This window comes from Lactuca serriola, chromosome 5 (assembly GCF_051521515.1).
Source record: "Lactuca serriola cultivar US96UC23 chromosome 5, Lser_US96UC23_V15, whole genome shotgun sequence".
Taxonomy (NCBI): Eukaryota; Viridiplantae; Streptophyta; class Magnoliopsida; order Asterales; family Asteraceae; genus Lactuca; species Lactuca serriola.
Window position 1 is genome coordinate 238,048,784 of NC_136412.1, and position 24,774 is coordinate 238,073,557.

The following is a 24,774-nucleotide window of genomic DNA, read 5'->3' on the forward strand; positions in this document are numbered from 1 at the left end:
ATACCTTAATCGTACTTAGGGCTTGTAAAGTTGAGCAGTCGTTGTAGTCTCCGGTGACGTGAGGTGAGCCCGAAGTCGCTGGTGGAAACAGATGAGCCGAGGTCGCCGGTGGAAAGAGATGACCTGAGGTTGCCGATAGGAGGTGAGATGAGGGAGCGAACATTACAGAGAGCACTCCTTGAAAAAGCCCTAGATAATGGTCCCTGCAATGGCAGGGTCTTTAACTTTTCTATTTTTTTTTTGAATTTGAGGTTTTAGATTTGGTCGACGCCATTAATGAGGAGACCTCGCAGATCAATTACGATTCACCTTCGCTTTATCTTCTTGTTCTCCTCTTGATGATTTCAGACTCCGTCTCTACGACTTTACATGATATTTTTCAGAAAGGAGTCTTTGTGGAGCATTGGGGTTTTTCTTTATTTCATAACCCTCGCACGTACTGGGTTGAGAGAAAACGAGAGAAGCAGAAGCTTGGAAGAAAATAAAACCCTAAAACGTGCTAGAGAGAAAGGAGGTGGTGATGGCTTAGGGTTTACAGAGAGACGGGAGGTAGAGAATGAAAGGAGATCTAGAGGGGAGAGTATCAGAGAGAGGAGAGTGGATTGCAAGGATGAAAGATAGATAGAAGATAGAAAAAATGAGGCGGGTTTTCAAAATTTTGGAGATTCAGTTTCCCCCTTGTCTACTAAAAGCGCGTTTCATTAAAATTATACAGCGACAGGTACAGACGACGTGCGTTTAAGATAAAGCGCCCTCTGTGTTTTTAATTTTTTTTCTTGAGACACTAAATTAAGGGCACGCAATAATGCGTGACGTAAATCCTTAAATCTTTTGGAGAGATAACATTATTTTAAGGGCACGTCCTTTTGCGTATCATTAATCAGTGCGTGTCGTAAAAAGCACGTCATTAAAGGTCTGTTTTCTAGTAGTGTGTGGATCTTACTGAGTTCGGCTGGCAGATCCACCCAATATGCCACCTTGCCCACCCAGGCTACAACCCTAAACAGACCAATGTATCTCGAGCCCAACTTGCCCTGCTTCCTGAATCGAATGACGCCCTTCCAAGGCGACACTTTCAGGAGAACCATATCCCCGACCTGGAACTCCAGGTCTGATCGGCGCTTGTCGGCGTAACTTTTCTGCCGACTCTGCGCAGTCTGCAGCCTGCTCTGAACCTGCTGGATCCTCGCGGTCGTCTTGAGCACCACCTCTGTGCTCCACATGACCCTCTGGCCAACTTCTCCCCAACATATCGGGGTCCTACACCACCGTCCGTACAACATCTTGAATGGAGGACGTTCAATACTCGCATGGTAGCTGTTGTTGTACGAGAACTCAGCCAAGGGAAGATAGGTATCCCAGCTACCATCGAAGTCTAGCACGCATGCCCGCAACATATCCTCCAAAGTCTGGATGGTTTGCTCGCTCTGACCATCCGTTTGCGGGTGAAAGGCGGTGCTAAAATGCAGACGAGTGCCCAACTCATAATGAAACTTCTTCCAATACCTGAAAGTGAAACGCACATCTCTGTCTGATATCACTGACACCGACACCCCGTGCCGCGCCACTATCTCTCTGATATAGATATCGGCCAACTTCTCGGCCGAGATACTCTCCTGGATCGGAATAAAATGGGCGCTCTTGGTCAATCGATCCACAATGACCCAAATCGAATCTACTCCTCATGCAGTCCTGGGAAGCTTTGTGATAAAATCCATCGTAATATCTTCCCATTTCCACAACAGGATATCCAACGACTGCATCTTACCGTGCGGTCTCTGATGCTCGGCCTTGTCCTTCCTGTAGGTCAAGCACCGCTCGACGTACCATGCCACATCCCGCTTCATGCAGGGCCACCAATAGTCTAGACGAAGATCCCTATATATCTTTGTCGCCCCTGGATGAATGGAGAACCGGGATTTGTGCGCCTCTTCCATCAAGATCTGGCGCACGCCCCCATGATACGACGCCCACACCCTATGGTGTAGTGTCAATAATCCTCGGCTATCATAATCGAAGGAGGTGACTTGACCCACTATCTGCTCGCTCTTCCGATGCTCCTCCTTCTGAGCTTCCTGAATCTGCTCTAACAGTGGAGTCACCACCGTCATCCTCATACACACATCCCTCATTGGCGCCGCCTTACGGCAAAGCGCATCGGCCACCACATTGGCCTTCCCTGGGTGATAAAGGATCTCACAATCATAATCCTTCACCACGTCCAACCACCGACGCTGCCTCATGTTCAGATTCGGCTGATCCATGAGGTACCTCAAACTCTTGTGGTCCGTGTAAATGGCACATCGAACCCCGTAGAGGTAATGTCACCAAATCTTGAGGGCGAAGACCACCGCCCCCAACTCTAAATCATGCGTCGGGTAGTTCGCCTCGTGAGGCTTCAGCTGCCTCAAAGCGTAGGCAATGACATGCCATCTCTGCATCAGCACTGCGCCCAAACCCGAGATGGATGCATCACAATATACAACAAAATCCTCCATGCCCTCTGGCAGGGCTAAGATTGGTGCCTCGCACAATCTCTACCTCAACGTCTCGAATGCGGCCTGCTGCTCGGGCCCCCAACGAAAAACCACAGCTTTCCTCGTCAACCTGGTTAGAGGTATGACTATCTTGGGGAAGTGCAAAATAAATTTCCGATAGTAGCCCGCCAATCCTAGCAAGCTCCGAATCTCGGATGGAGACCTCAGGACCTCCCATCTCATCACGGCCTCCACCTTGGCCGGATCCACTGGTATCCCATCCTGGTTGACAAGGTGCCCCAGAAACTACACCTTGCGCAACCAGAAATCACACTTGGAGAACTTGGCATATAAGATCTCCCTCCTCAAAGTACTCAGAACCTCACACAAGTGCTCCTCATGTTGCTCTCGCGTCTTGGAATAAACCAAGATATCGTCAATCAAAACAATCATGGACCGATCCAACATCGGCCGACACACGCGATTCATGAGATCCATGAACGCGGCAGGAGCATTGGTGAGCCCAAAAGGCATCACCACAAACTCATAATGACCATAGCGTGTACGAAAAGCAGTCTTCTGCACATCCTCCTTTCTGACCCTCATCTGATGATACCTTGACTGCAAATCAATCTTGGAGAATCAAGATGCTCCCTGAAGTTGGTCGAAGAGGTTATCGATCCTTGGGAGTGGTTAACGGTTCTTCACCGTTACCTTGTTCAGCTCCCGGTAGTCTATACGCATCCGATACGATACATCCTTCTTCTTTACAAACAGAATCGGGGCTCCCCAGGGTGAGCTGCTCGGTCTAATGAATCCCTTGTCTAACAGCTCCTGCAGCTGTGTAGACAACTCCTGCATCTCAGGAGGAGCCAACCGATACGGCGCCTTGGCTATCGGAGCCGCGCCAGGGACCAGGTCGATCCTAAACTCCACCTGCCTCTCCGGAGGTATCCCATGCAACTCCTCGGGGAATACATCCATAAACTCCCACACCACGGGTACATCACCCACTATCGCCTTACCCACCTCCCGGGTATTCGTAACATACGTGATATACCCTGCACAACGCTGCTGAAGGTAGCGTCTGGCTCTCGTTGCTGAACATATGGCTGGTCCTCGCTGTGGCTTCTCGCCCTGAACTACCAACTCTCCCCTACTTGAGGTCTTGATCCGTACCAGCTGATGTGCACCAGCTATCACTGCCCCATTAGGGCTCAACCAATCCATGCCTATAATAACCTTGTTCCCACGCAACGGTATGGGAACCAGGTCTACCAGGTAACGTTCCTCGAACAGCCTCAAGACACAATCTCGGTAAACCTCTGATGCTCGCACTGATCGGTCGTCTGCAATCTCGACCTCTAGAGGGCAGTCCAACATGCCTGAAGACTCAGGAAATTTCTTGCTAAGCGTAAGAGAGACAAATGATCAGGTAGCACCCGAATCAAACAATACCTGAACTGGGATACCATTCACATGGAACGATCCTAAACACATATACACAGGGCACATATCAATATCATAATATCATACAAATAAATCAGAGGGAAAGAATCATACCCGTCACCACGTCGGGTACAGCGCGTGCGTCCTCGGGTGTCAGCTGAAAAGCTCGGCTCCAAACCACCGGAGCCTCCGACTTGACCTTTCGGCCATCCGTAACCCATACTGTCGCTGACGCTGGCGCCACTGCTGGAGCTGCTGCTGCTGGTGCTGACAACCTAGGGCAATTGGCCTTTTTATAGCCCTTCTGATTGCAATGGAATCAAATCAGGTCAGATGTCTGGATCGCAGAAGCAGGGGCAGTACAATCTCTAACAAAATGCCCAACCTTGTCGCACTTATAGCAGCCTGAACCCGTCCCAGTGCGACAAACTCCCTCATGTGCCCGATCGCATTTCCCACAGCGGTCCCGCCCCGTCTGGCCTTTTGGCCTACCATCGGGTCCCTTGGGCTTCTTCCCCGAAGCCGCCATCGTCTGGACCTCAACGGCCTTCCTCTTCCATATGTGCTCCAAATCAATCTCTCTCTCCCTAGCCTTGGCAATCATGGACTCCAAGGTAGGGCAAGCAGAGAAACTAACATGCTCCCGAATATCAGCCCGTAGCATGTAATGGTATCGGGTCCTCCTCATATCCTCATCCCCCGCATACTGGGGTACTAACAAGGCCCTTTCCAGGAACTTGGCGGTGATCTCCGCCACTATCTCCGTTGTCTATCTCATATCCAAAAACTCTTTGGCCAGATGCTGAAGCTCCACAGCTGGTGCAAACTCAGCCCTGAATCGGGTCACGAAATCTAACCATGTCATAGGCTCAATGGTTGGGGCTCCCAACATATCGCCAATCAATTCCAACCAATCCCTGGCTCTATCCCTCAAACAACCTGCAGCAAAACGGACCTTCGACCCTTCCGGGCAGAAGCTCGTCAGCTACGCAGACTCGATGTCTGCGATCCATCTCCTAGCAGCAATGGCGTCCTTCACCCCATGGAAATCCAGTGCACCACTCCCACAGAAGTCCTTAAAGGATATTTTATGGGTAGCCACCTGGCTTGATGCCAGATCAGTCTTGAATGCCCGGAGGCGATCCTCCATCAGCTCGATAATCCCTTCCTTGATCGACCCGAAAATGACCGGGGTCGCCTCAAGAATACCTCTCGTAATCTCAGACGCGATGAACTCGCGCAACCCATCATCAACATACTCGGGTTCCTGACCCGAACCAGATCCCGAACCAGGTCCTGATCCCCCTGCTCCATAAAATGTGACCACCATTCTAAAAAATAATAATGCAATTGTCAGGATTATATACATATATATATATATATATATATATATATATATATATATACCCCCGAAGGGTCTCACACACTCTCCAAGTTTCCAGGTTCAATCCCAGCCCTCCTCGAATCGAGTACGGATCCTCTGCTTTCAGTGGTACGGGCCCATACTACCTTCCACATCTATCTGTACTTTCCCCAAGGATTGCCTCGACTTTACTAGGTCCCTTTCACCGATGCTCTTTTCACTAATCACATCCAAGGCTTCCCTAGGGCACTCTCAAACCTACTCCCCGCCATCAGCTGTATTAGGAGTCCTTACCGCGTCCCCCTAACTAGCTTGCGGATACCGTTACATATCCGTTCACCAGTTAGTCGAAGTTCGCCAAAACCCCTATAGCGCAAAGCAAGCAGCATTCGTGCGTTGAGTAACCAAACCAGGCATAACCCACACAAGCCATCCTACTAACTGAACAGTCCTAGCATACAACTCATACAACAGGCATGTAAGGCATCCCTCCTAGATCCCTATCCCTCGCTAGCATGCAATTCTTAGAATCATACATCAGGCACATAAGGCATCCTCCTAGACCCTTAGTCCTATTCTAGCATGCAATTTTCTGAATCAAAACTATACAACATAACATAACAAATATGAGTATCTTGGGGAAAACTTACTTGAGCCCGGCCGGTCGCACGCATCACACACTTCATCTTTCTTAAAACTTCCCATTTTAGATTTTAGAAAACCATTTTCCTAAAAAAAATCTTTTAGTCCCTCGGTTTGAGTCCAGACACCCCTGAGGGTGTGTCCGAATCTCTCAAACCAGGGCTCTGATACCAACTTGTAACATCCCAAATTTCGAGGCCAAAAATTTCATTTTTAGAATTTAGCATGCAATAAGGCGTGTTACTAAAACATTGTCAAAGTTACATTAATTATAAAACATAAGGTCATGTCTCAAAACGATATCATGAGAAACAGGAAAATCAGAGTACGATCCCAGAAAATCCAGTGCGGAAATCATGTGTGTGATGCGTTGCTATGCCGCCGGCTCTTTCCCCTTTGACGAAGAGGTACCTGAAACCACAATTAAAACTGTAAGCACGAAGCTTAGTGAGTTCCCCCATCATACCACATACCATTCAATTCCATCGGTATCTTTCAACCGTTAATCATCTTTGGTATCTTTCAACCGGTAATCATCATCGATATCTTACAACCGGTAATCATCATCGGTATCTTTCAACCGGTAATCATCATCGGTATCTTTCAACCGGTAACGGGGGTCTATTCCACCCCCTTACTACTATTAGCATACAACAACAAGGTATAAGCATACAATCAGGCATATCCGAGTACTGACGTACTCTTCGGTCCTAAGGACTACTGTCAGGGAAAAACTATCCCTATCATACACATAACATATCATACAGAAATATCTCATAACCAAACACGTATCCATACCAAGATAATTATCACGAAGACAATCATCTTCTAAAATACTCCTACTTGGTGGGCCGGCATTGTGGCCTTAGACCCACCCTTATTGGAAGGTAACTCACCTCGAAAGGCTGACTGCTGAAAAGCTGATCCGCAAATGCCTGACAGCTGCTCCGGTGATCCCCCGACTGTATTCCCATAGAACACTTAATCAGAAATTGATACTAATCCCAGGGTAAAATGACTATTTTACCCCTGACCGATCCCAAAGGAGTTTATAAATTCTGGAATCCAAGAATTTATCGAATTTGTCAAAAGCAGTCCGTTGCCCAAACCATGTCTGAAACCATTGGAGATGGTTAATATAGGGTTACTATTGATGCAGAATCCATTCAAACTTATGATACTTACTGTCACACCCCAAAACCAAGAACGGCGGAAACGTTCTGGGGCGGAGGACGTCATGTACAGTATCAGAACAATGAAAAGTAGTAAACAAGCAACAACATCATCCATTGCATTAATAATAGAATTATTATACAAGTATGTTCTAACAAATTTTGATAAACACTAAAGCATAAATCAAAATGAAAGATGAGTCTTAAACAAGCTCCATCTTCCTTTCTCCATCGGTACCTGTCTATGATGACCTGAGGATACAAGTAATTTTGAAAGCGAGTATCAGCTTTGAAGCTGGTGAGATCATAAGTATTTAGTGTGTTAATTTGTATGTAAGAATTTGTATATGAACTGTAAGTATGAAAATGTTTGTAAAACAACTGTAAACGTTTGAAAAACTCTAGAAATCCCTATGATTCCTACTATTATATAAGGGTGTCTTCTACCAAGACCTATATGTTCTCAATGTAGTCTTCTACCAAGACTTAACTGTTCTATATGTTCGTCTCTTGTAAAAGTGTGTAATTTTCCCAAGTGTAACTATTATTAACAAAATATAGTTTTTACATCTATAGTTTAAGTGAAAGGATCACTAAATATATGTATAGGGAAAATTAATGTAGTACTAAAACGTAGCGCTATAAGAACTACTACTGTACTAATTACCTTAAACCGGATTTATATTAAGGCATCATGTGATTAATTGTACCATACTATCGACTGGTAACAACGACATAAGAATGGTCGTAATAAGGTATGACGTTTGGCACCCGCAGACCTGCAGGTCCCGCTGTAGCTAGCAGCAAGGTGTAGGATAGTCAATCCAGTATAGATCTATACGCAAACTCACACTGTAACAACAACAACGTATAGTCGAAAATAAGGTATGACGTTTGGCACCCGCGGACCTGCAGGTGCCGGTGTAGCTAGCAGCAAGGTGTAGGATAGTCAATCCATTATAGATCGATACGCAAACTCACGCTCTCCCTTCAAGAGACTCTGGCTACAACTCGGGCCATGACATTTAATGCATGCTCCGATACACATCACAATAATTAACGTATTCATATCTATGTAATGTAATGAACTGTTCTAGCTGTAATGTACGTGCTCTCTACCTAGCAAGTATAGTAATGTAATCGTTCTAGTATCGTTGTATATGTTCTATTCCTAGTATCGTAGGATATGTAATGTATTGTAATGTTCTAGAAAGTATTGACTCATGAATGAACTGACTCATTGTTTGATATTGCGTTCTAGTAATGGTTCTAGTATCTTCCTAAACTACCCATATGGTAGTTTACGAGTAATATAACTGGTACCTATGGTCATGGATGTATACCCTTGCTACCCAAGGGCATGGGATGAACTGGAAGGACCTTTTATGACTATATATGTACATATGTTGTATACTAATATTTAAACGACCTTCGGACAAGTACCCGATATCCCACCAGACCACATCTAAAGCGCGAAAAGGAAATAGGGTGGATAGCCTTCCTAAGTCTTTTAAACATTTCTTATATAACTATACATATAGAGGCATGCAATTTATAATTTAAAAGCATAAAATAAGATTTGTAAAACCTTTGAACATAAATATTTCTAAGAAAAGACCGACTTGATGTCAATCTATAAAACAATTTGAAGGCATGGGTTTGATAAAACAGTTTAGTATGAAGAAACATTTGTTTGAAACACAATTGTAAATAAGTTTGGAATGTGATATACAGAGTAAAATATACAGTGTAATAAGGAGTTTAAAGCATATAAAATGTTTATAAAAATCATTTGAAGGAAACTGTTTGGTAAAACGGCTAATAAGTAGCCAAATCTTTTGAATGTTGTATATTAATCACATGTGATTGATGAAATAACTAGCATAATTCTACTTATTAATCACATGTGATTGATATAATAACTAGCATGATTCTACTTGTATCCCCCCCCATAAAACATTTAAAAATAATTTAAAACATTAGTTAAGGGGTATGAACTCACCTGCAATAATTGACTGGAATTGAACAGACTGTTATCGTAAGGAAGGATCAGGCAAGTGCTTGGTGTCAAGTGAAGACTTTAGACACACACAATGATCCTAATTACATATGAAGACATATGTATATAAATAATTAGTGATTAAAACACTAATTATACAAGTATAAACATTTAAACGCGAGGAAAACACTTTTGGTCAAGTGCTAGGAGGCTAATGGGTTGCAACAAAGGAATGAAATGCCTCTAATGGAAGTTTAAGGTCTAATGATCATATTCTTTGGAGTTTACGGCCCAGGCGAGTAAACTCCTGGCCGTAAAGTCTACATTGGTTCATTAATTGAGGCTTAAGGTTGTCACAACTCGAGTGGTATTTGGTTCCAAGGTTTAAACAAGTGTTTGGGTGTCATATTAACTCCTTTAAGGAGTTTACGGCCTTGGGACCATATTCCCTTGGAGTTTACGGCCATAAAATCCCTTGGGAGGGTGTTTATGGTGTTTTCAAGTCTCTAAATTAACTAGGAACTAAACTAGGCTTTTATACTTGGCTTTAGAAGAGTTTATGGTACCATTTGGCACCATTTTATGGAGTTCACGGCCCTAGAACCTTTTGGGCCATAAACTACCTTACTCTTGGTGTTCTAAGTGTGTTAGCTAGTCCAAAACTCATTTAGGTACATGCCCAAATTGGTCTCTTGGCTTAAGGAAGGAGTTAGGGTGTCATTTGACCCCTTTATAGGTGTTTACGGCCCAAGAACTTGTCTTGGCCATAAACTCCTCAATACTAGTGATTTCTTATGTTTTCTAGGCTTTAAACACTTTAGGGTACTTGTCGTTATTTAAGCCTAAGCCTTAGGAAGTGTTTCAAAGCATTTTGGCACATAAACATGGAGTTCACGGCCTAAGAAGCTCCTTGGCCGTGAACTCACTTCTAGCCATGATTCCTAATTGTTTTGTGGTCTAAAGCATGAAATGGAGGCTTCTAGTTCGAGTTCTAAAGCTTTGAGGGTCATTGGAACCCTTTAGGACCTTAAAATGGAGTTTACTCCCCAAGAACGTTCTTGGGCAGTAAACTCCCGAGTCTAGTTGTTTTGCTATGAAATTGATGTTTCTAAACACAATCTAAGCTATATAACATAACTAGATCGAAGTACTCACAATTTGGGATAAAAACCCGAAGATCCGTGAGAGAGAATTTTGGCTTTTCTCTAATTGGAATTCAACTAATGAACTATTTGGTTCAGTTTTCTATATATAGTCCTGGGATTTTTTTGGCAGAAAATATTTCTATTCTCGGAATGAACTCTAATATCCTAGAGTATTGGAATAACAGTGTTGCACAAAACCCTAGTGCAATCACTCTCCTAATATCTCCTTAAGTGTAAAATCCTGAAAACTGCCAAACTTATACTCAAAATCTAAGTTTTCACTGTAACTGTTCTACTTCTATTGGCTTCAATTGGTTTGTTCAGAATGGAAATTTCGGGTTGTCACATCATCCCCCTGTTGAAGGGAATTTCGTCCCGAAATTAGAATTTAGGCAAGGAAGTATGTACGAATGATCGTGTCGTGAGGAGGAAACTTCCTAATCGATTGGTTCTAGCGCACCTAAGTGAAATCGGGTTCTCGGTTGGCATTCCAACGAACCTTCACTAACTGGCAACGGCGTTGCTTCGTCCGCTTGACCTCTCAGTCGGGGGTCACTACGGTTCTAATACGAAGGCGAGGATCTCGACGAGTGGACTTACAAGAATCCTAACGGGAAGGTATGGTTTCACGATCGAGACGCGAAGAGTAGGATGTACGTTACCGAGTTCACGGAGTAGGTCTAGTTTGTGCGAGGCACAAGACTGATTCTGATAAGAATCTCGGAGGTCCTGTCTATCTTGGATTTAGCTTTCCACGCTTTACGAAGCGCTTTAAGCCGTTCCCGAGTGAGACTTCCTAAAGAATTTGGTCACTCACTTGGAATCTCCAAGGTTTCTTTTTCTTGTTTAACTTCCCAGACAAAGGTCACCCCTTGCTGGGTCAAAGTCGTACGGGTTTCTGTAATTTACGAGTAGTTCTGAATGAACTAAGACGGTAGGTTGGCAAGACCTAGAGTTTGGCGAAAGACTGTCGGCGTCTCTGGTGTCGACAAATGCTCAACGGTTTTGACAAATTGAAAGAGTACTCAAAATTTCCCACATTACTAACAGTGTGTCATAGAAATTCGACTCTTCAATTTCAAAACTCGTGCCTAGAGAACTTCGCGAGAAGTTCCTCTTAAGGAAATGTTTCCAAGGGTTTTTTTTTCTTACTACGAGGGTAGATAAGTAAGTCATCACATGGAGAAATGACGAACTGATCCAAGTAAGAAAGACGTACCCTACTCATTTAGCTCATGAAAGCTATGGGCGTATTGGTCCTATCCGAAGGGTATCACTACGGAATCGAAGTGTCCGCATCGAGTTTGGAAGATAGTCTTCCGGACATCCTTCCCTAACACTCGAACTGGTGATATTCGGATCTCAGAACCATTTCTGAAAGTAACTCTTTCTTTGCGTTTGCTCAACCATTTCATCTATGCGAGGTAGAGATAACGATTTCCAATGAAAAATCTTGACGGAGTCCTTGATATCCGAGGCACATACGATGCAATCCGTCAATCTCTGGGAGAATAAGACTGGGGTTCTCTAGGATGAGAAGCCTAGTCTTCTAATTCTATTTCTGTGTGGTTCGCTAAGTTGTCTGCACTGTTTTTGTGTCTCCGTAGGTGTTTAAGCTGTAGGGCGATCCGTTTACGGGAGTCGTACTGGGTTCTAAGTTTGTTCACATGACGATGCGATTACTCGTAGGCTTAAGCAGTTCTCCGTCCTAAAGTTCATATTAGAATTCATACTTGGTTCACAATCACCATTTCGTGTATACGAGTCGTATATAATTAAGATTAAAAAGGTAGTCGAATAACTGATTCTTCTTTAAGCTTACATCCCATCGGGAAAAAGAAGTTAAAGTGGAATCATCAATTCTAAACCTGTAGAACCTTGATTATATATCACTCTTATGCATACATTCCTCAGTGATAGATCAATAGAATAAATCCTTGGATTGAACTTGACGTACTGCACGAGTGCTACTTCGGGGGTTTCTTTGGAAAAATAACTAAGAGGTACTCCTGTCATGAGTACTTCGGTGTTCTGATATGACGGATTCCCTGGAAAAGTGATCTAGAAGAAAGAGATGTACATAAAAAGCTGTTTTTGTGAGGATCAAATTGAATCGAGTCGTATGATAATGTCGGAATCATACTGAAACTTAAAGACATTAGATTTGAACATAAGATGTTTACAGACAAAACACAACCGTGCAACCATGAACAGAGTTACAGTACTTTAGATTTACCACTAGACTATTGCTGCGAATAAGATATACTACAAAAGACAAGTATACGCAGCACGAGAATCCCTATACAGACAAGATCTCGCAAAAGGTAAGACTCTAGTTGCACTAGTCCTGGATAGTTTATAAGTCTGTTACAACAGCACGCCTAAGTTACATTAACGAGGGTTCTGGAGTAGGCTCTCCTGCAGCTGTGATCCTGAGAATTTTCCCATCTGCGCCAGAGTTCTTTGCTATAGGGCAATCCTTCTCGACGTGCCCTATCTCACAGCATTGGTGGCATGACTGGCTAGTACTAGCTTCGGTGACGGGATTTTGGTGTTTAGCCAATGTTATGTGGACATGAGTGCCTTCCTCGTTACTCCACTTTGAAAATTGCTTCCTAAAGCGTTCGGCGTTATAACTACTCTCGTGTGTAGGGTTAGTCCTGATGAAAGGGACTTGAGTGATGCGTCGTGCCGGTGCTCCACAGCTACTAGCATGGTGCCCTATTTTTAGGCAATTGCAACATTGCATCTCATGGCAAGCCCCATGATGATGGAAACTACACTTATCACACTTCGGGAGTTTTCCCTCGTATGGCCTGCTCGGTACTGGGATGGCAGGGGTTTCCACTTGTTGCTGTTGCATAGCAAGTTTTTGGGATTTCTTGCGTTCCCTCTGAGCTTGACGCTTCCGTTTCTTGCTCTCTATCTTTCGGCTTTGCGAGCCAGTGACTGTTACTGTTTGATGACTTCCTGGATGGATACCACTATTGGAAACTTCATTCTCATCAACAGCATTGACTGTGCTGATAGCGCTACGGTGCGCAAGGACCGCGGCTACGGCAGCCACCACGACAACTGTAACTGCTGTTTGAAAGGTAGCGGTGTCGATATGGAGGATAGGGGTTTCGTTGCTCGGCTGATTGTTTCCTGATGACGACATGATTCTGTAACATGAAAGATAAGGATTTGTGAGCGATTCTGGTTGACCCTTGATGTACTTAGATTGTTCATGTAAAGAGTACGGCTATGTTCTCGAAAGTTTGACCTACATCCCTATGATGCAGTCCTAGTATGGAATGGAAATATGATCGCGAAGGTTTGACCTACATCCCTATGATGTAGCCCTAGAAATGAGTAGAAGTAAGTTCGTAGAATGGTCTCAAGACGTTTGTCATACAAGTCGAGGTATCGTGGGCTGGTGAATAACAGGATCCAACCACTGAAAGAGACTTGGAAATGTCTCTGGAGATAGATCACTATAGTCCAATGACTTGACTAAAGCATGTTTCAGATAGACCCAATGAAAGTATGATAAAAGTACTTGAATGAAGAATGACACAGAAGTTAGTCGGCTGTCAATATCTTGGATATTCACAACGTAAAGATTCGGGAAAATGACCTTGTAAAGGTCTTACATCATATCCACAGAAGATAGTTCCTGACAGCATAAGGACCTAACTAAAAGTACTTACAGTACAAGATAATTTCATAGAAAATGCCACATCAGGCAAAGACAGAAAACGATTACTTTCTAACAAGGGAAGCAAAGTAAAGAGTCTACTGGTGACGACGATTACTCCTCTAGTGAACTCTCAGTTCAGCCAGTTGACATTCTACATCAAGTAGGTGTCTTTCGTACACCCTCTGGTGTACTCGGAGCTCTATGACTTCGGCTCGTGATTCAGCTAGTGCTTGCAGCAGGGTTTCATGGTTTCTCTCTGATCTCTCGTGAGCATCTTCTAGACGAATGGTGTGGAGGGTATGCATTCTCGCATTCGCGACAACTTCGGTAATCTGATGTAGGGCTTTCCTGCCTTGAATCTCATTTCGGGTCACTCTGCGGACCAAGATTGGCAAGACTCTATCTGCTGAGCCCCCATTGTTCAAGTCACAAAAGCTTCGGTCGCCATTAAATGGCATGGGCTGATCTTGTCCTTGGCTCCATGTTTCCAAGCATTCCACTCACTCAGGGTCGGGCCATGAAAAGCCGGACGAGGGTTAGGAATTGGAAAGGGAGCTGCTCGGGGTAGGTTCTCAACCTCTAGTTCGGAGTTAGCATCATACAAAAGGTCTTCATCATGGTGAGCATTCAAGGGGATAGGATGATCATTCTCTGGTTCTTCTCCAAACCAACCAGCTATGACTTCGTTCGGAAGATACTGGTTGCCGTGGGGATGGAGTCCAGCTATGTTTTCTATGCGAGAATTTAGGGTAAGAGAATAATTATTAGTCGAACTATCTAGATAATTATTTAGAAAACCTTCATTAGTTACATCGCTATTTGTGGAGTGCATACCAGCTATGTGTAATCTAAACATGATAGACCTTCGAATAAGTGATCTTAACTCCAAATTCACACAGAATCGGGGTAAAGTAAAATTTCACAGATTCTAAGTCTATAACATCCTAATTACATATATCCTTAGTGTATCCACTTAGCAACTATCAACTTAGTAATGAAGATCCCGTTTTAGTTCTCAAGTATAACGTACTTATAGTAACACCAAATACTCCTATAGTATTTTAAATTTTAATGTTATGTTCTATTGTTCTCATTGTGGTAGGGTTGGTAAGATTTTAGCATTGTTGCAACCACACAGTTAAACTTAGGCACATGCTAGTCAACCCTCGGATAATATAGGTGATCAAGCTATATCTTCCCAGTTTTAACCATATGTCTCTAAGCCCACTTGTATTGCCCAACAATCGTAATTCTTTTGTACTGTCCTAGTGACACTGATTTTAGTATGAATGCAGGCACGTATACTTACTTAAATATTTTATTATTTAAAGTATAAACTCTTGGTCAAAGTATTTTTAATCCCTTATGTATTTATAGTTAGTATATCTTTTATGGGTTGATATACTTAATTCACTATAAACAATGCTCTGATACCAATCTTGTCACACCCCAAAACCAAGAACGGCGGAAACGTTCTAGGGCGGAGGACGTCATGTACACTATCACAACAATGAAAAGTAGTAAACAAGCAACAACATCATCCATTGCATTAATAATAGAATTATTATACAAGTATGTTCTATCAAATTTTGATAAACACTAAAGCATAAATCAAAATGAAAGATGAGTCTTGAACAAGCTCCATCCTCCTTTCTCCTTGCATCGGTACCTGTCTATGATGACCTCAGGATACAAGTAATTTTGAAAGCGAGTATCAGCTTTGAAGCTGGTGAGATCATAAGTATTTAGTGTCTTAATTTGTATGTAAGAATTTGTATATGAACTGTAAGTATGAAAATGTTTGTAAAACAACTGTAAACGTTTGAAAAACTCTAGAAATCCCTATGATTCCTACTATTATATAAGGGTGTCTTCTACCAAGACCTATCTGTTCTCAATGTAGTCTTCTACCAAGACTTAACTGTTCTATAAGTTCATATCTTGTAAAAGTGTGTAATTTTCCCAAGTGTAACTATTATTAACAAAATATAGTTTTTACATCTATAGTTTAAGTGAAAGGATCACTAAATATATGTATAGGGAAAATTAATGTAGTACTAAAACGTAGCGCTATAAGAACTACTATTGTACTAATTACCTTAAACCGGATTTATCTTAAGGCATCATGTGATTAATTGTACCATACTATCGACTGGTAACAACGACATAAGAATGGTCGTAATAAGGTATGACGTTTGGCACCCGCAGACCTGCAGGTCCCGCTGTAGCTAGCAGCAAGGTGTAGGATAGTCAATCCAGTATAGATCTATATGCAAACTCACACTGTAACAACGACAACGTATAGTCGAAAATAAGGTATGACGTTTGGCACCTGCAGACCTGCAGGTCCCGTTGTAGCTAGCAGCAAGGTGTAGGATAGTCAATCCATTATAGATCTATACGCAAACTCACGCTCTCCCTTCAAGAGACTCTGGCTACAACTCGGGCCATGACATTTAAGGCATGCTTCGATACACATCACAATAATTAACGTATTCATATCTATGTAATGTAATGAACTGTTCTAGTTGTAATGTACGTGCTCTCTACCTAGCAAGTATAGTAATGTAATCGTTCTAGTATCGTTGTATATGTTCTATTCCTAGTATCGTAGGATATATAATGTACTGTAATGTTCTAGAAAGTATTGACTCATGAATGAACTGACTCATTGTATGATATCGCGTTCTAGTAATGGTTCTAGTATCTTCCTAAACTACCCATATGGTAGTTTACTAGTAATCTAATTGGTACGTATGGTCATGGAAGTATACCCTTGCTACCCAAGGGCATGGGATGAACTGGAAGGACCTTTTATGACTATATATGTACATATGTTGTATACTAATATTTAAACGACCTTCGAACGAGTACCTGATATCCCACTAGACCACATCTCAAGCGCGAAAAGGAAATAGGGTGGATAGCCTTCCTAAGTCTTTTAAACATTTCTTATATAACTATACATATAGAGGCATGCAATTTATAATTTAAAAGCATAAAATAAGATTTGTAAAACCTTTGAACATAAATATTTTCTAAGAAAAGACCGACTTGATGTTAATCTATAAAACAATTTGAAGGCATGGGTTTGATAAAACAGTTTAGTATGAAGAAACATTTGTTTGAAACACAATTGTAAATAAGTTTGGAATGTGATATACAGAGTAAAATATACAGTGTAATAAGGAGTTTAAAACATATAAAATGTTTATAAAAAAGGGGCTGATAAGGGAGAAAACACTAATAAAGATGAAAATGACACAGTAACTGACATGAGAGATGATCACTCAGAGAATGAACTCTCTTCCACGGTTTAACAAGCACATATGTTTTTCAACCTCTTCATCCTCTTCCCCTGCTGATGACACTAAACATCATGGATCAACTGATCCTATTAGAGATACTAAGGGATCAATGATCCAAGATGAACCTTCTCTAACACCATCTCTTCCTCCTCAAGCTGATATTATCCCCCCTTCACCATCACCCATTACTACTGCTGCTCTTTATTAGGTTGATCAAGGAGAATCCAGCTCCAACTTTGAAACTGTTGTTCTTTCTCAACTCTCTTTAATTGTGAAGTTAACTCAATCAATGTATAAAAGATGAATAAAGTTGAAAGAGATGTGACTACAATGGAGTGACTTATCGATTTGGATAATGGTGATGATGATATGGTTGTTGATGACACTCCACCAAATTCTCCAAGTGATAACCCTCCTCCACTTCCACCTCCATCAACAAATCTTCCGCCACCATCTCATCCTCCTCCAAGAAATCCTTCACCTCCTCCTAACTATCCTCCCCAATCTGATGCTGCCAAAAAGGGGGAGAATAATCAAGGGGTCCCTCAGCCAATGCAAATGGAGGTGGTGATTAGACAAACTCCATCTCAGCCTGAGATGACTGGAAGAGTTGAAGCTAACACTGAAAAACTAATTGTTGTTGTTGATGTTGATGCTACAACTAATCAGCCCATTCCAGACACTAGTGACCAATAAAAAACTAATGACTATGAAAGGGTTTATGGATCTTGGTTTCATGCAACAAGCAGATGTTTCTACTGTTCCATTAAATGATGACTATCCTGGTTCTTATTTTGAGGGGGAGTTTTCTCAAGAGGTTCAGGAACAAATAGTGACATTGATTCTGATGATGGTGTCCAACTCAATCTACAAAAGGAAGGTTTCCTTATCAGGGAGAGATCATGACACTAAAGCTAGAAGTTCCTCTACAGTTGGTGATACTTCACCGCCTCCTCAAAAGAAAAGAAAGCTCATTTTTTATGTGAATGAGTTAGCAAAAACATGGATCTTACCTATGGAGGATGTTAAACAAATCATACTGGAATATAATGTTGCTACTCAAAAGAAGAAAGAAGTCAGAAAACAAAACGCTTGTCTGCAAAACTTGTTCAAGGACTTGTTTCCACTGAAAAAAAAGGTTGAAGTTCAAAGAACTAATGATCAAGATAAGAATATTTTCAACAATGTGGGAAAACAACACATTGCTTCAAAACTATATGACCGAGTTGATAGAAAGAAGTTTGGAGACATTCCGAATCGAAGAATAAAACTTGATCCAATCATCAGAGTAAGAAGCACCAAGACTAAGAATGAGTCACTAAAGCTTCACTTGGTAAGAAAGAAAACATTGTATGAATACACTGAAGTTGTGTTGGCTCGTGAGCTAGTCAAATTCGGCTACAACGAGTGGATGCAAATACTTGAAATCATCAACAAGCATAAAAGTGCTCATGCCCACGTAGTGAAGTTATCAATCCAACAACTTCTCAACAAAGTGAAAGAACTAAACATGGTGCCATCCGCTGGTCCATCAGCGAGTTCATCTAGATCAGCCTTATCATGAAGAACAAGTGCTCCTTGCCAGTCCAAGAATACCAATTTTCTTCTTCCCTATGGTACAAGATATGTCAATAATGAACTACCAGCTGCTGCTCAACTTGTTTAGTACGTGTTTATTCTAGAACTAGAGAACGAGATCTTCTATCTTGACACTCAAAATCATATGTGCTTTCAATGCACTGATGAACTTCCTTTTGCTCCCACTTAACACTTGTCTCATCTTCGATTGGAAGGACTAGGTTGTTGGATTAGTGTCTAAGTCCATAACTATTTTGGTATGTACTTGACCCGATGGTGCATGGTCCTTTTGGGTTGCCTTCACCAAAGCAACTTGATAGGATGAATTATGGAGAGAAAGGATTAAATATGATTTATTAATATATTATGGGAATAATATATTAAAGGAGAAATCATATTGTTTAATTAATATTAGTCAATAATTAATTGGTAATTAGTTTTGTGACTAAAAGAGATTAATTAAACTTAAGGGACTGTAATTGTAATTATAAGATAATTGCAATTGGGCCATGGATTGCCTTATATTAAGGAGTGAACAAATTCTATGGGGAAACCCATAAGAAATAGTCCAAGGCCTTAAGGAAAGGGGTCTATGGGTTGCTTAGGGCTTAAGCATCCAAATTAGGGTTTCCTTGTTAGATAACCCTAATAGTCTCACTATATATAGAACCCTTAAGGCTCAAAAACGTGGGGAACTTCTCTTCTAGGGTTACAACACGTTTTGGGCAGCCTCCATCCTCTCTCCTCCTCATCCTCTTGCTCTTGGTGTTTGTGAACCATTAGAGGAGTGACATTTGTGACTCTAAGCTTTCTAAAGTCAATACAAGAAGGATTTGGGATTGTTATTGCTACATAACAATCAAGGTATGATCTAAACCCTTATTTATATGTTATATTGATTATCATATGCTAGATCTAGGGTTTATAGTCTTGGATAACTTGCATGTACAATAGAGAAACCTAGATCCAAGCATTAGGGTTTGTATGAGTACATAGGATGTTCTTATGACCAAAACCCATCAGTGGTATCAGAGCCTAGATTGGTTTCTATTGTATTGATGCCTTATATGTTGAAAAAATTTGATTTTTGTGGTTCTGCATGATGGACTCGGCGAGTCCCACTATGGACTCGGCGAGTTGCCCCCTACTCGGCGAGTCCATGGGGGTACTCGGCGAGTTCGAACGTCAGATGGAGCTATTTTCGGGATTTCATGCTGTTTATCCTTGAGATACTTGCCTTTATCATATTAGATCCATATATATCCGATTTTATGATATATATGACTATATTCTTGATCTAATTGAAGATATTTATCAATTAATAAAGATACTTGTTTCCTTATGTGATAATTGATTAATTATTTTGATTAAATTGGTAAATTGTTTTGCAAGAAATCATTAAATAAATCAAATATGGATAATTATGTGATTAAATGTTAATTAAGATTATTTGTTATTTGATCCTTGTGTGATGAAAAGTTTCATATTTTCCCCTTTAGGTTTCATAGTTTAAATTTGAACTCAAAAGTTTTGTTGTTTTGAAATTTAAATAGTTGAAACCCTAATGTTTTGAAAAAGGTTTCAAAAATTGCCCTCAAGTTTTGGAATTTAAATTTTTATTAATAGTTTAATTTTGATGTATATTTAAATTCTAAACCCTAATGTTTTGAAATGTTTCAAAACTTGTCCTCAATTTTTGGAATTTAAAAGTTGATTAAAAGTTTAATTAGGATTGTTAAATTCTAAAACCCTAGTATTGTTTTGAAAAGTTCAAATCACACCCTTATGGTTTTATTAATTAATTAAAGTGTATAATTATTAAATTAGACCACCTAGTATTCTAAAAGTGTAAAATACACCCTATACTATATATATATATCATTAAAAGTCTAATATTATATATGTATGAGTAAAGTGTCAAGTCTTACTGTTAGTAGGCCTCATTCACGAAGCTGGTCCATAAGGGGTGTTTAAGGAAATTGCCTATAAAATGGCGATTGAATGAGTATCCACTCTTACCCACCGCATTCTTGACTAGTGGAGGGTCGTTAGCCGAACGGGTAGGATAGGACAAAAACCTTCCATTATAAGTATAATGAAGCACAAAAGTAACTAAATGCTTTCATAAAATTCCCAATCTTAGTTACTTTAGGCAAACGGGAATTGATGTAATTCCATGAAATTACACTTTGTGCCCTTGCGAAGACGTTAGTGGAGCGTGTGTGGTTTACTGGCACACTAAATGGTTCTAAGCAAAAGTAGCAAAGGGTGACTCAATGTTTGTCATAGGTCGGTGGAGCATGTGTGGTTTACCGGCACATCGAATAGGTGACTGTAACATGTGAGGGCACCATGTAAGTTTGCATGGTTATTCACACCCGCTTTGTGATCCTCGGCATCCCAGTCACAAACAAGAGGGGCATATCGAGATTTAAACATGCCATTGAAATGTTCAATGAATCTCAAAGGATCTAGGAGTTTTCATAGATTTAAAACTTAAATTTCTTTTTCGTTTTTCATGGTGGAAATTAGTGAATCGTCATTCACTTACCTTCAAATATTCAGCAACTAGATTACGGCATCCCTTTTCTAGGTTGTAACATATTGTGTTGGGTCCTAGCCTTAGTATCTCATTTGGGTGATTTACTAAGGACTCAATCAATCAACTAACTTGAATTCGTTTTCTCCCGTTTTGTAAATGTCAAAGTTCGACAACTATGGTCTTCCCAAATCCCATGGAACAAGCTTTCCATATGAAGATGATATTCCACGATTCGATCGAGGAACAAGAAAACATGCTTCACTTCCTCCACCTCCTCCAATTATTCTCCCTAACCCACAAGTTCAAAGGCTTGAAAAGTTCAAGATCACTCAAGCCCTTTTGGCAAGTAAACATAAAGAAGGAAAGTCGGTGTGTGCAAACGTCCTAGGGATGAAGTCATACATTGATAGGTTAAGAATGTTGGGAACCGTTGTCTGTGAGGAAATGGCTGTTGATTGGGTTCTTCAGTCACTTCCTAACTCATATAGTGAGTTCGTAAGAGAGTACTATATGATGAACCGCGACGTGGTCCTTATAGATCTCACCTATATGCTTATTGCTGCTGAGTCAGCAATGGTTTGGCGCAATAGAAAAGCAAAGTTGATTGGTGAATCTGCATTCAAGACCTCTACGGATATAGGCAATGGCAACGAAAGACATGCTATGATCGAAAGGTTTGATCATAAGAGAAAGGCAATGTCTGAAGTAGTTCCATGTCATGTTCCAAAAGAGTCAATTTGCTTTTATTGCCAAGAGAAGGGGCATTGGAGACGAAGTTGTCCTATTTACCTAAGAGATCTAAGAGATGGGAGAGTCAAAACGTATGGCTCTACTTTAGGTAAAATCCATTGACTAACTCTTTTAAGCTCCTATTCTAGATTCTTAATACATAATGTGATAAGATTACAATTGATGTTTTGTAGGATCGTAGAAAAGAGAGGAAGCTTAAGGGAAGAAGTGAGCAGAATCTAACCGTGAAGGAATGGATTTTGATCACATTTCTCGAAGATTAGATTCTTGAGCTACTACTTAGAGTTAGAATTAGATTGCTAAGAAAGATGTATTAGCATAGTTTTTCAATGAATTGCATTGTAAGGACAAATTTTTTCCGCAATAAAATAAATTTTGATTTTATATTATATATTTATCCTTGCAATGGCGTATATGAAAAATTGATGTTTGAATGCTTCTATTATTAGCAATAATGGATTTGGTTCTTATTATGTTATTTGTGGAAATGTCGAAGAATTTACCGAATAAGGAAAGTTTCTCATCGCCCAAGTTTCAATTGGACAGAAACTTGGAATCATGCAACTTGGTTGCACGATGAATGAGAAATTTCATATTTGGAAATTAGACTAATTCATTGACAAAGTGTCAAGTGAAAGACTAGGAGATCGAATACACAAAGTTGCGTGTTGATCAAGTCCACCATAAGAGTAACAAAGATATTCGTCATGATTTACTAAAGGTTTAGTAAATATGATTATACTTATAAGATTAAGTGTAATTCTGAATTGATTAAAAAAGGTTTAAATCAATAGCAAAACGAATAAAAAGAATCAAGTAGGCAGAAAGATAAAAGTTTCTCCATTCTAACAAGAAGGGAGAATACCTTTTATGCTTTATGATAGGTCTTAATGATTAAGAACCATATCTCAATTGATCCTCTAAGTGAGTCTTAGTACAATTGTAAGTCTAAGAAGAGGAATCAAGAATTGAAGAAATGGTTAAATCAAGAGGTCAATCATACTTCGTTCCAAAACAAGTCTTAGAGTTAAGATTGCGACATTGAGTGATAAGTATTAAGAAGGTTTATAGCATTCATCAAATGTGGTAAGTTGTGATGTCTTAGATAAGACAAAGACCAACTATGACCAATTTATGAAGTGTTTCGATAAAAACTACACTAACTCTTGAATATTTGTTTGTCAAGAAATGTTTATTGACAAGAGAATCTTATATGTCAAGGAGTCAGTGGGAGTATTAATGGTCTTGAAAGGTTTCAAGAATAAATCAAAATAAACCTTATCGATCATCACTAGCACACGAGTTGCGGTTTACAACCTATCGTGTTGACACCAGTTTGTTTCTGTGCCATTCCAATTGAGTTAATTATGCATGTGAGTTCTATGATTTCTCATTTGAATGCATAAAAGGCAAAGACCTTGATCAATGAAAAGTACATTGATAAGAAAGGGTGAGCTGCTTGACTACTTGGAAGACATGGTGGGCAGCTGTGTTACCATAAGGCAAGAAATCAAGATTAAGAAAATTCGGTCCATATGAGTTTGAATTTGTCGTAAACTTTGGATTTGACAAATTCACATGGATAGGAACGCATACACCATTAAAATCTAAGTGTCATAAGATTCCCTCCTTCATGAAAGTGACTGTGAGGAAATGCTTTCACTAAGAAAGATTTTAAGAAGATAGTGATTGTGAAATTGAATTCTCGAATTCGATTATGGTTACGGTATCCCTTTCCATGATTCGAATTGTGAGGTTTGGCAATTAGTCTGAATTGCTTAGACACACATATGAGCTATCTAAGGGAAAGGTGTATAAGCTTAGATAAAGGATTATCAAAGCATTAGGTATTAGAAACATGAACTTAAGAAATTCAACAAGTATTGTTTTTCTGGAAGTTATGCTGGTTTCTAAATACATGTCAAAGCTATTGGGAGCATAAGTGTTATGTTTATAATAATCATCATGATAGTGGGAGCATAAATGTTATGATTGTATGATTATTATGGAAAGTATTGCAAGTTAGCAATATTAATTATAGAAAAACAAGAGTCACACCTTGCAAAGTCGTAAGGGTTGTAAAGTTGTTTTGCTATAATTAAGGGAGAAAATATTATGCTTCATTTCAAATCTAAAGGCTTAGGTTGTGGAATGTTAATAATTTAGTCAAGGAAACATAGTTTGTTCACAAATTTCGATTATGATTACGGCATTCCTCTTCATAGTTCGAATTTTGAGAACGTAGCACATCAAATATTATGGCAGAAGATTGATAAAGTATCAAATCTTTATGTAAGACATTATGCATCGTGTCCCATACGCTTCGGGTTTAGGATCGATTGCGAATGCTATAATACTTGACCATTCTAAATTTTTCCAAATGTCTAGTGCATTTAGAGGGAAAAGGACAAGAATCAGTTTTGACTAAGATAATTAAACAACTATCAAAGGACAATCCAAAGTTTGCCGAGGATTGGTAGCTTGTGAGTATTTGGAAGTATAGTATTGGATGGACCATATCGACATTATTATGAATAGATAAGATTCTATTGAGAATGAGTTGTCATATCGTAAGTATGGAAAGTTTTCCATATTGGGAAGTGAATATTGAAAATCTATGTCTAGATTAGAAACTTTTATGCAAGAGGATGTTCAAAGGAATGTACT